Here is a 13,236-nt window from a genome sequence, read left to right on the forward strand (position 1 = left end):
CTTAAATAACCCTGGTATTGTTATAGGCTAGCTTGGTAGCCTCGAACTTAAACCCGCTAGACCATATACATTTTTGTACGGTTCTGGCTGGGTTTATTCACCATTTCTTTCTGTAAAAGTCTTTGTCGTGTTTTTCTCTGCGCGCCAAACCAGGTCTGATTCCTTTGTTCTCTGTCCTTTTGCGGGCTTCTACACAGAAGTACTCCTTTGGCACCTGTATGTCTGGGGGGGACAGGATGTGAGGAAGGGGTTTAGGACTCCCTGCACAGGATCTCCTTGGAGACCCATGTCACACTCTGATCTGATTGGCTGTGGTGACTGTCCCGGCGGGACAGCCACCCTGCTGTGTGATTGACAGCCAGGCTGTGTGAATGGGGAAAGACTGCATAAAAAGCAGGTCTCTGGGTCTGGAAAGGCAGAGTCACCACTAGAATGAGAGAACTGAAGAGGAGCTGACAGAAGAGGACCCTTACAACGACTGAACCGCCTGGTGAAGCCCTGCTGCAGGTCCGAATCTTCATACTCCAACGAAAGGGAAGATCTGCAAAGAATCTTCTCCCACAGGCATCTAGGTAATCACCCCACCACAGGGCCCTTGTTCTTTAACATGGCCCTAGCCTGCATTCTACACACTTGCATCCTCAACATCTGAGACGACACACTCCTGCTTCAACGATTTTGGCAGCTGAATGCACTGGCAACAGGTAAGCTCTACTGCACGCGGCTTTATGCAGAGAAACTGGTAGGCCTACCCTCACTGTAAGGAATCTCTAAACAGTATGACTCTGCACATTTAAACGCCCATAGCCCTTCATGCCACCTACTCCATAGGCTGCATGACACCTGTTGTGGCACCGTAATCCAGAACTTGCACAGCCCACATAGATCACCGTCCACCCTCCCCCCAGGACCGTTGAGAAGGGGCACTCTTTTTAATCACATTATATTAAATACAGATTTGCACTAATTTCTCCGTGCACTTGATAAATGGCATTTGTGATTCCACAGAAGCCCTTTTTATCCCATTTAAGCGCACTCCACGTTTAGTGGGACCACCACTACGCCTACTCTCACCAAATCTGTTAAGACCTACACCACCACCTCCCTTGTCACACACTAACCATGTGTCATGAGCACTGCTCCCGAGAAGCCAAGTCAAGCCCAGCATCCCCGGAAGCAGGCTGACGTCCCTCGTCCCCGGCTCCAGCAAACCCCTATTGGGGCCCTTTGGACCATGTCCTGGCGCTTCTGGCGCCAGGGGCGCCGGGCTCATAATTCTTGCAAAGGTGCTTGGGTGGACCTACCTGTAGCAGACCATGCTGCATACTCACCTTTGCAAATGCTGGCAGGATGAAGTCCCCAGCCTTCTGCTGGGAGGAACTATTCCCTGAACTGGGACTACTTTCTTACCTGGGTGGGGCTGGAGCCACTCCTTAACTCTGGAACACAGGAACTCTTTTACCTGGGCGAGGCTGCGGAAGAAGACACCCAATCACTCCGACACTATTTAAACGACGCCCGATTGGGAAAACGTGCTTCGCGTTATTCTGCATCTGCAGCAGGACGCTCACCGAGTCAGCTCCAGCATTCCAGTGACATCTCCAGCTTCAGCTCAGCAACCTGTGGAAGAAAGACACGAGAACTATACTTACCATCCAGGAATCCAGACACCGGCAGAACCTGCAAGCAAAAGAAACATAAGGTTAGCAAGTTGCAACACGTTCGCAGTCGCTCTCGCTTACCTGATCCATCGGTGCTTTCACGGATTCTTCGCGGCCTTCTCTTCAGCAGCCTAACGGCACCTGTAAAGACAAAGAACATTGTTAAGTAGGACTCGGGTGAAGGCGGCCGCATTTACTTTTCTTACCTGCTTTTGTGCGCGTATTACGATCTCTTCAACCGCAGCAGCCCGGCACCTGAAAACAAGAAAAGACATTATTTAAGTGCCATTAAAGACTGCAAGAAAGCCTAACACTTACGTGTTTCCCCACATGCATCCGCGTCCGGGAAAACGCCCGCAAGGCCCCGACACCTGCAAATGAGAAAAGAACATTGTTAGAGGTGCTATAATAAGGTCACAGATCATTATACTCACGTACTTCGCATGTGCAACGGCAACGGACGAACAACGCCCGCAACATCTCAAGACCTGAAAACAGAAAACAAGGGACATTATTGAGGTGTCATTGAAATTCCCATACCTACGTACAACCGCACGTGTCGCGCTCTCACTGACCACGCCCTCAGCATCCAGGCACCTGAAAAAGACAATGCAAAGACTTCATTAAAGGTGCCCATCTCTTCAAGACTACAAACTCTTTATACCTACTGGCATCCGCTCGTGCAGTAATGGCGGCATCACCTTTTGGCATCTCAGCACCTGTGCCACTTCTAAGGCCACAAAAGACGTTGAGGACCTCCATTGACGTAACTGGAACCCACGCACCCCTGCATAAGTCGCAGGATGGAGAGCCCAGCATTTATACGCCTAAGGTGAGAGCTCATCAGGACATTGGACTTTCGGAGAGTTAACGATTAGTGAGGAGGAAGTCCAGCCAAACGCTCATTAACCCTTTTTTCTTCCGCCTGCAGAAACCTTACCCTGCAAGCCAGACGGTCAATAAGAGGAAGCCCAGTCCAGAGAGAGTCATCCGAGCTCTACGCTTCTCAATTGAAGAGACTATAACAGTTCAGCCGGGACCAGCGCCTCCGTGGGAATCAGGTGAGCGTTACACTATGGGCTAGAGAGCAACCACACCCTTGGGGCGCCATTTAGTAATCCTACCTCCTTTTCCCCTCACAGGAGTGACCACGCCTGTTGACAAGATGACGACTGCACCCTAAAGAAGTGGATCCTTCGACCTCTTAATCTGAGCCACTAAGCTCCTCGGATTCGGTAAGCACCGGCATCCGCCTCACATAATATTCATAACTTCTCTCTGCTAGATCTTTTGCTGACCACGTACATCCTAACACTTTCTTTGTCTGTTTCACTCCTACAGACCATATAGGACCCTCCACTTGTAAAGACACTCCTTTCCTGATGAAGGCCTACACCATTAGAGCTCACCTAGCTCCACGCAAAATGTCCGAAACACTGTCATGTTGACATGTATTATATGTGGTTGTTCAACTCTTGATTGTGCCCACACTCTATGGGCCCCCTACCTGTCTATGATTCCACTGAATTCTCTAAGCTTCCTTTCCAAGGACCGTATAGAGAATGAACAAACTGTACAAGTAGAGGTCTCAAATATTGACTACTTGATCATTCGTACTTAGGTACTGCACTTTGTATGTCCTCAAATGTGAATGTCCTATGTGTTTGAAAAATACCAGTGTATTACTACACCACTGCACTTCAAAGTAAAACCCTTTTGTGCAGAAGAACAGTGTCATGAGAATTCTGTGACCACCCACACAAGGGGTTACCCACTCAGGGTGTAGCAGTGGATACTCTTCAGCAGAGATCAACTGACCTTGCTCATTCATTTGTTGATATTATTGTACCGACCTGGGCAGAGCAAGGCAGTAACCAGGTACCCTTCTGAATACTTGTTGCAGCATCTCCTTCTGTGTTCTGTACTGCGCTACACCTTTCTTGTCATCGCTGCAGCTGTCCTGAAATTACAGTAAGACAAGAGGCCATGCAATTCAAGTAGTTTTGCATTTCCAATCTTAACACTTCTCCTGATGGCTGAGCATCACATCTAGCTCTATTTTGAGGTGTTAATGGCGTTCGCATCCTTCTGCCCGTCACAATTTCGTGCGGCGTGAGATAGTGGTCAGAACCAGGCTGGTTTCTGAGTGCATACAGTGCCAGTGGAAGACAATGCAGCTTCAACTTGGCAATCCTTTCCTTCAACAAGCCGTTGAGCTTCTTGAATATTCCATTCCCTTGAGGATGATACACCGAAGAAAACTTGTGCTTTATACCAAGCAGCAAGCTAATCTGTTCAAATACTGAATTAACAAAATGAGGACCATTGTCTGACCTCATCACTTCACACACTCCCCATCTGATAATCACCTCCATCACCAGGAATTTGGCCACACGGGTAGAGTCTGGGTGTGTACATGGACCTGCTTCTATCCATCTAGAGAATGGACACACCACAACAATTAAATACATGTACCCATTACATACTTGAATCATATCGACATAATCGATATGCAAGTGCTGAAAAGGCCCATTAGGTCTTGGGATAACTCCTCTAATCACACGTAGTGTATGCCCAGCCGTGAACTGCTGACAGATTATACGGTTTACCATAAAAAATGCAACATGCTCTGCCAAGTTCGGTATGAACCAGTCTTCGTCAGTTGTTGCTGCTATTTTCTCCTTTGTCATGTGCGCTGGATAGTGTAACTGTTCCAGTGCTATTTTCAGCAAGGCTATAGGCATCACTGGTTTACCAGTGCTGTCTTGTCACCACAAGCTCTCAGAGGGGTGTAAAGAGCACCCTTGTCGCTTCCATAAGTTCTTCTCTTCCGGTGGTGCTTCTCCTTGGAGCTCCATTAACTGAGTTTTTGCCATATTGCTATAGCCTTCCGGCTCACTTCGTGCAACAATCATTCTCTCATGCACATCAATTATTTCCACATTCATGAGTATTTCGTCTTTGGTTGCCACACACTTGGCTTCAGTGTCTACTCCTTGATTTCCACGTGAGATAAAATCTGTCCCTTTTGCGTGGGCGGCGCATTCCATTACTGCTATGCCCACTGGGAGTTGTAGTGCCTTAATGCGGCTGTCCAATAAGGCTGCGTGCTGCACTGGCGTGCTGTCCGCTCTGAGGTAGCCCCTCCTTTTCCAGCATGCTAGGCCTGCGTGTACTGTTGACATCACATCAGCAGAGTCACTGTACACTGTCCCTTCCTGGTCTGCATGATTCTCGAGCGCGAGTTTCAATGCAAATAATTCTGCAGCTTGTGCTGAATAATGTGAGGGTAATCGTGTGCTAATAAGTACTAGAAATTCCCTATTTGCCATGTGCTTCACCACAGCGGCACCTGTGTATCTCTGTCCATCATTTTGATCGATCCTCAAAGACTCATCAAAGAAGACGATTTTTCATTCAGCCAATGCATTTTCTTTCACTCTGCGAATCGCATCATAAAATTCTTCATAGTTTGCGCAATCATGTATTGGCTCTCCTTCAGTGACTGGCTCTGCTATAAACATAGCTGGGTTCACTAATTTGCATCAAACTATTTTAATCATTGGATCTGATATGTCCACTTCATAAGCAGAAGTTCTCTGAGATGGCAATGTGTCTTTTGGTTTCTCTAAAATGGCAAATAATGCATGCTCGACAAATAATGTCATTGGGCATCCGATCACAATGGTTGTAGCCTTCTCTATGGCGAACGCTGCGGCAGCCAAACTTTGTTCACACGGGAAGTGACCCCTCATTATTGGGTCTAAATTCCCACTGTAGAATGCAAGGGGCTTGTACCCCAACGTGGTTTTCTGTGTGAGTACTGCTGTCATAACATTGCCATTTGTGTGTGAATAACAGGTAAAATTCCTCTGCATAATTGGGGATCCCTAAAACTAGTCCTGTGCAAATGGCCTTTTTTAGTTCAACAAACCCTTCTTCCATGGTCTTGGTCCACACTATTTTTTCTTTTGTTGCCTGTGCTTTCTTTAAGGCTTGTAACAAGGGCCTGGTGTAAGAACTGTAGTCAAAGACCCATGTCGTGACATAATGACATAATCCTAGAAAACTCTGCGTTTGTTTTATCGTGTATGGCTTGGCTTTTTTTTTAAATGGCTTCAGCTCTTTCAGGTGTAACCTTTTTTCCTTCATGTGAGATCAGCTGGCCTATGTACATCACTTCTTGTTGACAATACTGTAACATCTCTTTGTCAACTTTATATCCTTTCTCAGCAAGTATAGTTAATAGCTGAATAGAATTTTGTCTGCACTTTTTGGTTGCAAGCTTTGCTGTACTCTTGGCGCTTTCTGCTGCACAGTGTGATTCTGCACAACTCAATTTCAGCCAGCTGCGAGAAAGCAGATGGATTCACCAACCCTCCTCTTGTGAATTGGTCGTTTTGCACCATTTCTTGACTTCTGCACGTGCATGCTAGATGCCCTGTCATCCCACACGTCCAACATGTTGGCAGTGGTCTGATTATTTGCCAATTTTGCATATCCTGGTTTCCACCTTGCATATTTTGAAACCCTCCTTGATTATTTTGAAAACCTCCCTGATTACTCTGCCATCCTCTTCCTCGAAAGCGTCTTCCTCTTGGGTAAATCTTGTTATTGCTTTAATCAAACTGTCTTTGGCTATTGGCCAGCTGCATGTTTGATCCATCTGTATTAGTTATCATTGTCCCCTCAATGGCATACTTTGATATTTTTTTCTGCACTAATTTAGCCTCTATACCTTTTTGTGCAGCATCCTTTTTGCTATTCTTCTCTTGCAGCAATCTGCAATAGTGCACGATGGTCAGCTGTATTTCAGACCATGGCTTAGCCTCAATCCCTACCAATTTCTTGAGCTGCTTCTTTACCTGTTCTGGCAGCCCTTGGTATAATATATGATAAAACACGGGTATAGATTTCCCCTAAGATTCACGAGTTTCCAATACCCAGGCGTCTTGGAAATTCTGACTGTAAAGCAGTGGATCATCTGACTCCTTCATCTTGCATGTCATTATAGCCTCCATATCAGAAGTGTCCGGGTATAGCACTTGAATCATTCTCCATATCGCGGTTCTGCAATTGTTAAACAGCGCTTCCTCATGCCCAGTATAAACTATAGTCACTCCAGGGTAACCTGCTTGTGTCCACACATTGTCAGCTCTATCACCAAGTATGGTGATTAAAAGACCTTTAATATCCCCTATAGCTAACGTGTTCCCTCCCGTCATTTTTTCTAACTCATGTATCCATTTTCTGGCTCCCGATGTCAACATTGGGATCTTATTTTTCAGGTTTTCTCTTTCCATTTGTGGCCAAGGTATATATTGTGGCCTCGTTCCTCCTTTTTCTAGTAAAGGGAACTGTGACACATGGCACTCCTTTTCCTCTCTCATCATTTTTCTGTCTACCACAGGGGTAATATTCCTGCATCGAAATCTACCTGACGTTGCTCACATAGGGTGGTGGAGACGCCCCCATCTGACCGTATGATACTCCTTCATGCCAATCTGATTGTATGGCTAACTCCGATGCCTTAGGTGCAGACACACTAGAATCTGACCATCTTATTCCCTTACCCCTAGAGAAGTGGCTTTCGCATCTTCTCTCGTCTTCTCTTTCTCTTTCTCTGCGTCTGATATTGTCTGTGCCCAACTCGTGCAACTTTTCTCATCCTCCTCATTTCTTTTTAGAGTCAGCCTATTTAAGGACACCTCTCTATTTCTGCAACTTCGGGAGGCGTCCTCAGTATCGTACAACTGAGTGCTCTCAAGAAGCTCATCCTCTCCTTTCCTTTCGGGTACCTTTTCTAGTCCCATCTCATTTTATATTCTATCGATCGTCTCTCCGATGCTTCTGATCTCGAAGTCATCTTCTATATTTGCTCTAGACAGGCCTGGTACTGAATCATACCCAGGAAAGAGAAAGAGTTCTTCTATATCTTCCCAGTCTACTACTGGATCAAGTTTTTTAACCTCTCTTTCCAGATATTCAGGATCCTGTGCTCTCTGTCTTTGTTTGCATTCTATGTTGTCATCAAACTCTCTACGCTTCCTGGCCTCCTCTCTGACCCTGTCTTCTTCTTGCTTCCTTGCATCTCTTCGTACATTTGCCCTTTGCATTTCCTCATCTCTTTGTCTTTTTATTCTCTTCTGCCACATTGTTTTGTTCTTCTTCTTATATTCTTCTTTGTTCTATTCTATCCTGATCATCAGCTTTTCTCTGCTTATGATCGCATGTTCTTTGTTCCTCTGCTTTCTCCTGTTTGCTGACCTGCTCATCACGATATAACTGCTCTCGTTTCTGCCTATCTTTTTTCTTAGCCCCTTCGTCTCTCAATCATTTATCCTTTTCCTTCTCTTTCCTTTCCAATTCATCTTGTTCTCCCCTTTATCTCATCTCCTCAATGCCTTTACCATCGAGTTTCAGTTAAATCTAACCTCCCATCCATTTGTTCTGTGTGAATGCCATCTCATCAGTCCTATCCTCATCTCCTTTCCATCTCTTTGCCTCTCTTCCCGCATCTAGAGATGTACTTCCTTGTGCTTGGTCTCCTTTTTCCTTCTCGTGTCTCTCCTTGTCCTTCGGGACTTTGGAGGTAATATCTCTTTCTCTGTCCTTCTCTGGACTTTCGTCACTACTTTGCATAGGTGACTCATATGACGGATTGCTATATCCCGTGGCTGCTTTAAGTTCCCTCAACGGGTATAGTCCTTCATCTTTACTAGCTTTGCTTTTGGTTTCAGACAGGGCGGGTGGCGCAGAAGGCTCTTTACCCCCCTCAGTGCATATATTCAGTATCCAATCTAACGGTGGCTCCTCCTCCTTTTACTCTTGGTACATTTTCTAAAGTTCTAAACTAGCTAGGCGTTTGTCTAACTTTTTGCCAGTAAACGTGGCGTGCAAATATGTCGTCATGTGCTGCACGGCCGTTTTAGAAACCAATCTGCCTTGTGGCCATGGCATAAACATTTTATTTATGGTCCCTTTAACCCATTCTGCACTGTACTGTTTAAGCTTGTGTGCATGCTTCGGCAGCAGTTTGCACAAGTGTATCAATGGGGTAACGTCTTCCATGCTTAACCTGCTTATCCTCTCCTTATATGACACTTTGTTATGCTTTAGGTTTCACAAACAGGATCAACAATATGAGCGAGTGCCAATTGTCACAAGCTCCAATCTTGTTTTTTAAACAATAATTTCACTTTTACTTTTGTTAACTACAACCATCAATCCATTCCATGCAACATCTTATCATTACAATCATGCAATTTGCATGCTATTTAAAAAAAAGTTTTTTACCTTATGACATCATAGATCTACCAAAACACATAAAACAGACTCTGGCCGGCCACACAAATGTCATCCCATCTGCTTCCTCAGATGCATCCTGCCCCTAATTTGTATTCCGACATGGAATTTAAGCCCATTTCTTTCAGATCGTCTTTAATCGATCTGGTCTTCTACGTCATCCTATCAATTCAGGACCTTAAATGAAGGCTTCTTCTAGCGCTCTTTAAAACCTAGGAAAATGGGCCTATGCAATTATCTTGGTCACTCTTGGTATCTCTCTATGTTGCTCGGCCACCCTCGAGTCAATATTTTCCCCTTACGTACACATTATACGCTTACTCTGATGTTATTTTTTGTCCCACCTCCCTTCCGTTACCTTCCCTTTACTTGTTTTTAAGGCATGCAACATTTTGCCAAAGCATTGTCTTTTTCACTTACTGTTCGCATGTTTTTCCTCTCCAGATGCTCGGGATCACTGCCTTCGTTACCGCCTTTCCGTGCCTCTCGTTTGATCAGCTGCTCATAGACGTGGGAAGGGGTTCTTTGGGGAAAGCAAAGGTCCCTTCACACCTAAGTTGCAAGGTTTTTAATTAAACTAACCACTATCTATGGCAAGCTTCTCGTTCTTTCAGCCGGATGGCAAAGGACTCTTGATATTGCTGAGGACCCGAAGTTACTTATGTCAACGGGTGTCTTATCTAATCTAACCATCTAATCTCTGCTACCAAGTGAACTGGATGGACCCCAGCCTGCCAATTAGACTGGGGGTCTCCAAACATCCCTTTAAAATGAGTAGCAGCACCCTCGAGATAGATGGGGATGCAGATTTGAAGTCTTGCACCAAATAACTATGACAACTCAATAGTTTGGCAAAAGGAGTCTGTTTAATGACCAGTACAAAAAACAGGGAGTTCTATGAACATCAGCAAACGCTCGATCTTCCTTTTCGCTTAAACACCACTTAATTTCAGAAAAATCACAGTATTTATATCAAAAACTCATCATATTTGATGCGCAATCTTAAAAACCTAACCTGCAACATGATTGGTTATAGGAAGGTAACTTTAACATAGGTACTATAACTGTATGTGGTAACAGGGAGAGGGGATTGGATAATCAATGTCAGGTGGGGAAACTAAGCCCTTCCTTCAAAATGGCCTCTGTAAACGTCAATAAAAGTACAACGTCTCATTGGTTTTACTCACTATAGGACCCTAGATTACACGGTCCACTATGATTGGTTTTGCATCAACCACACTCATACTTTTCCACTCACATCTAGTAGCATGAAGAACAACCAGCCAGGTGTAGGGAGTTTGTCTGCACCCCAGCTTCCCTCCAATTATGTTACAATCAATCATCACCTTAGTGGTCATGTGTCAATTAATGCTCTGTGGTTTGGACTTGAGTCTGCTTCTTCGTCCAAGAAAGGTCAAGGAGTATGGGTCTGGCAGGGATCCATGCTTAAGTGTGAAAGTCTCATCCCTTCCTGCCTGCCTTGTTACGTGATTTGGACACTGTGAAATCAGCCTCTTCTTCATGTATTTTCGTGTATTTTATTTAATTCTGCCAGTCTTCTACCATCTGTGCCTTATCTGGACCTTTCTGAACAGGATACTCTGTTCTTTTATCTCTTTAATTGTATCCAGTGTTGGCCTTTTCCAGCCTGATACAACTTGGCTTCTTGGCATGGTTACCTTCAGCTGGCTTTCTCTCCGTCTAAATTCTGGATTTGTTTGCTGCAACACTCTCCTCTTGAGACCTTTAGTAACCTTTGTTCAATTCTGCTCATGTGCGTAGTGTATTTTCAATCACCTATAAAGTGCTTTTGAGGTATATATGTATAGTTGGCACTTGCCAAAATCTATTTTACTACTAAGCATAAGCAAGCTCCACGATTTCTTTGCTTATTGAGGTTTCTTGCATCTGTACACGTTTAAACTAACTGAATATCTTCATTGTGCATATGGCATAAGTTTCTGCATCTTGACATCAACTGTTTCAGCTTAGGCTGAAGATGTCACTTATCCATGGTATTTTGACTCTTTGTCAGTCTTCTTAGGTCATTATATCTTCTATATATGCGTCATTCCGATTTATTATGAAATCACCATTGATCTTCCTTTAGTATTTTCTTGGCTTCTTCGGGTATTCCATTCTGACAAACATCATTTTGTCTTGCCTTTATATATGGTTTTCTCAATGGGTACCTTACTGTCCAGGTGTCGGTTCTTCAATAGATGCTGTTACTCTGATAGGCACTGAGCAGACCCCAACCGCAGCTCTCTGCTGGTTTATCTGTTCTCCATATGTCAAATAATTTGCCGTGAACGTACCTGGTACTTCGAAGGGGGCGGCTGTAGTGTGGATGGTGCTTGGTACTTCCTCTTCACAATGGTGCCAGTGCTTCAGTGTCCCCATTCCGATGGAGTACTATGGGGCTCCACAGGTATGGGGATTAACTGTTCTGCTGCCACTCATGATATCCCGGTAGCGCCGGGACATCAGGTGGTGGAAACGGTGTTACTGGGTCGGTGTTATCCCACTGCATACCAGCGGGTTTTCTTGCCGACCTTGTAATGAGGCCCATTGTGTATAATGGAGTGAGGCATGTCCATTTATTGGCAGTCTGGATAGCGCTAGGCATTCAGTGCTCACTTGTATTGGTTGATGCTGGGAGAACAATGAAAAATGTTTACATTTGCCAGATTTTAGCCATTGCTTATTATGTGTTGGGTACAGGCTGCAATGGGGAGATAAACCATCAAAGAGGTGTCAGAGGAGGGATTAATTTGTGGGACGTAGTGAATGGTCTGGAGATAGTGGAGTTTTCTTTTTTGATGCTTGGATCAAAAGGACAGGTAATTTGTTGTGTTCACACAGTTGACTGTGTGAAGATCTAAGCTTGTTCTTCTGTGAGCATAACGTGTGGAGCATGGTCTCATGTGAGATACTTTGGTTTGACAGCATGTGGCTGCATAGGTGACCACAGTAGGACCATCAATTGATCTGTGTGCATGATAGCAGTCCAATGGTTCATACTGACATTGTTGGGCTCCCCGAAGTTTAAGCATTTCAGAGTCAGAGTCAGTGTCAGTCAATAGAAGGAAGCCTCTTTTGAGAGTGTGGATGGTGGCTGCCTGGTGGTGGCCGCCTGGCTAATTTCGTCTGCAGTGCCTGTGAGACCCCAGAAATGTGTAGGCAGCAACAGTGGAAAGCAATTCCCATTGTGATGGGCCTCAAGAATTATAACAATGCCACTCATTAGTTGCTGTTGCTGGGGAGGGGCGAAATGCACTGTTATTTTCACTTAGTGCTATACAAGCAGGGTTTCTGGAGTTATCCTACTTGAAGTGCACTGGCATCTTTGATCCTTGCAGTAAAAAGTGATTGTGAAAAATGGATGTAGCATAGAACTGTCAAACTGAGAATACACTAGTTTGTCTTAGTGGCTTCTCCACACACTATATGTCAATCAAATCATGCTCTTATCTACAGGCACCTTACGTTAGGAGTGCCTCCACTCTCTGTCACTGCCTAATTTGTATGTCATTTCTGTTCAAAATTATACAATTTTCTTCAATAAATTCAAATATAAATACAATTGCAAATCTCAGAGTTGCAAACTGGGAAGATATAACTGGAATTTTGGGAGCGTACTGGGATTTTCAAACTGGGAGTTCACAGGGATTGCACCAATGGGAAATGCAATATATGTTTTCTGGGATTATACAATCAAAGATTATGCTGGGAGTGTCAGACTGGCTGCCTATCAGGATTATATACATTTTTCATATACTGAAATTTTGTAAAGTGTGAATATACTGCACTTGTGTAAGAGTAAACTGGGGGTATACTGGAATTCCCTAAAATACACGTACACCTGCAAATATACAGGAATTCTGCCAACTGGAAGCATAGTGGGATAGTGACACCTGGGAATATACAGGAAGTTTTAAACAGTGTTGTCAGATTAGAAATGCAATTCTATTGTGCAGAACTGGAAGTATACTGAAAATGTACAACTGGAAGTCGATTTGGATTGTGCAAACTGGGAATGTCAAACTGAGAGAATACTGGTTCTTGAAACTTGGGAGCATTGTGAGATTTTGCAAACTGGCTATATGTTTGCAATTATCAAATTGGAGGTTTGTTGGAAATATAAATCTCGTCGTACACTGGAATTGTGATAACTGTAAATAGACTGGGATTCTTCAGTAAATGGGACTATAGTGAAGTGTAACAACTGTAAATATATTAATGTTTTCAAAGGTGCTGTACACTGGGA

Source organism: Ambystoma mexicanum, chromosome 12, assembly GCF_040938575.1.
Source record: "Ambystoma mexicanum isolate Mex_15411 chromosome 12, UKY_AmexF1_1, whole genome shotgun sequence".
NCBI classification, from domain to species: domain Eukaryota; kingdom Metazoa; phylum Chordata; class Amphibia; order Caudata; family Ambystomatidae; genus Ambystoma; species Ambystoma mexicanum.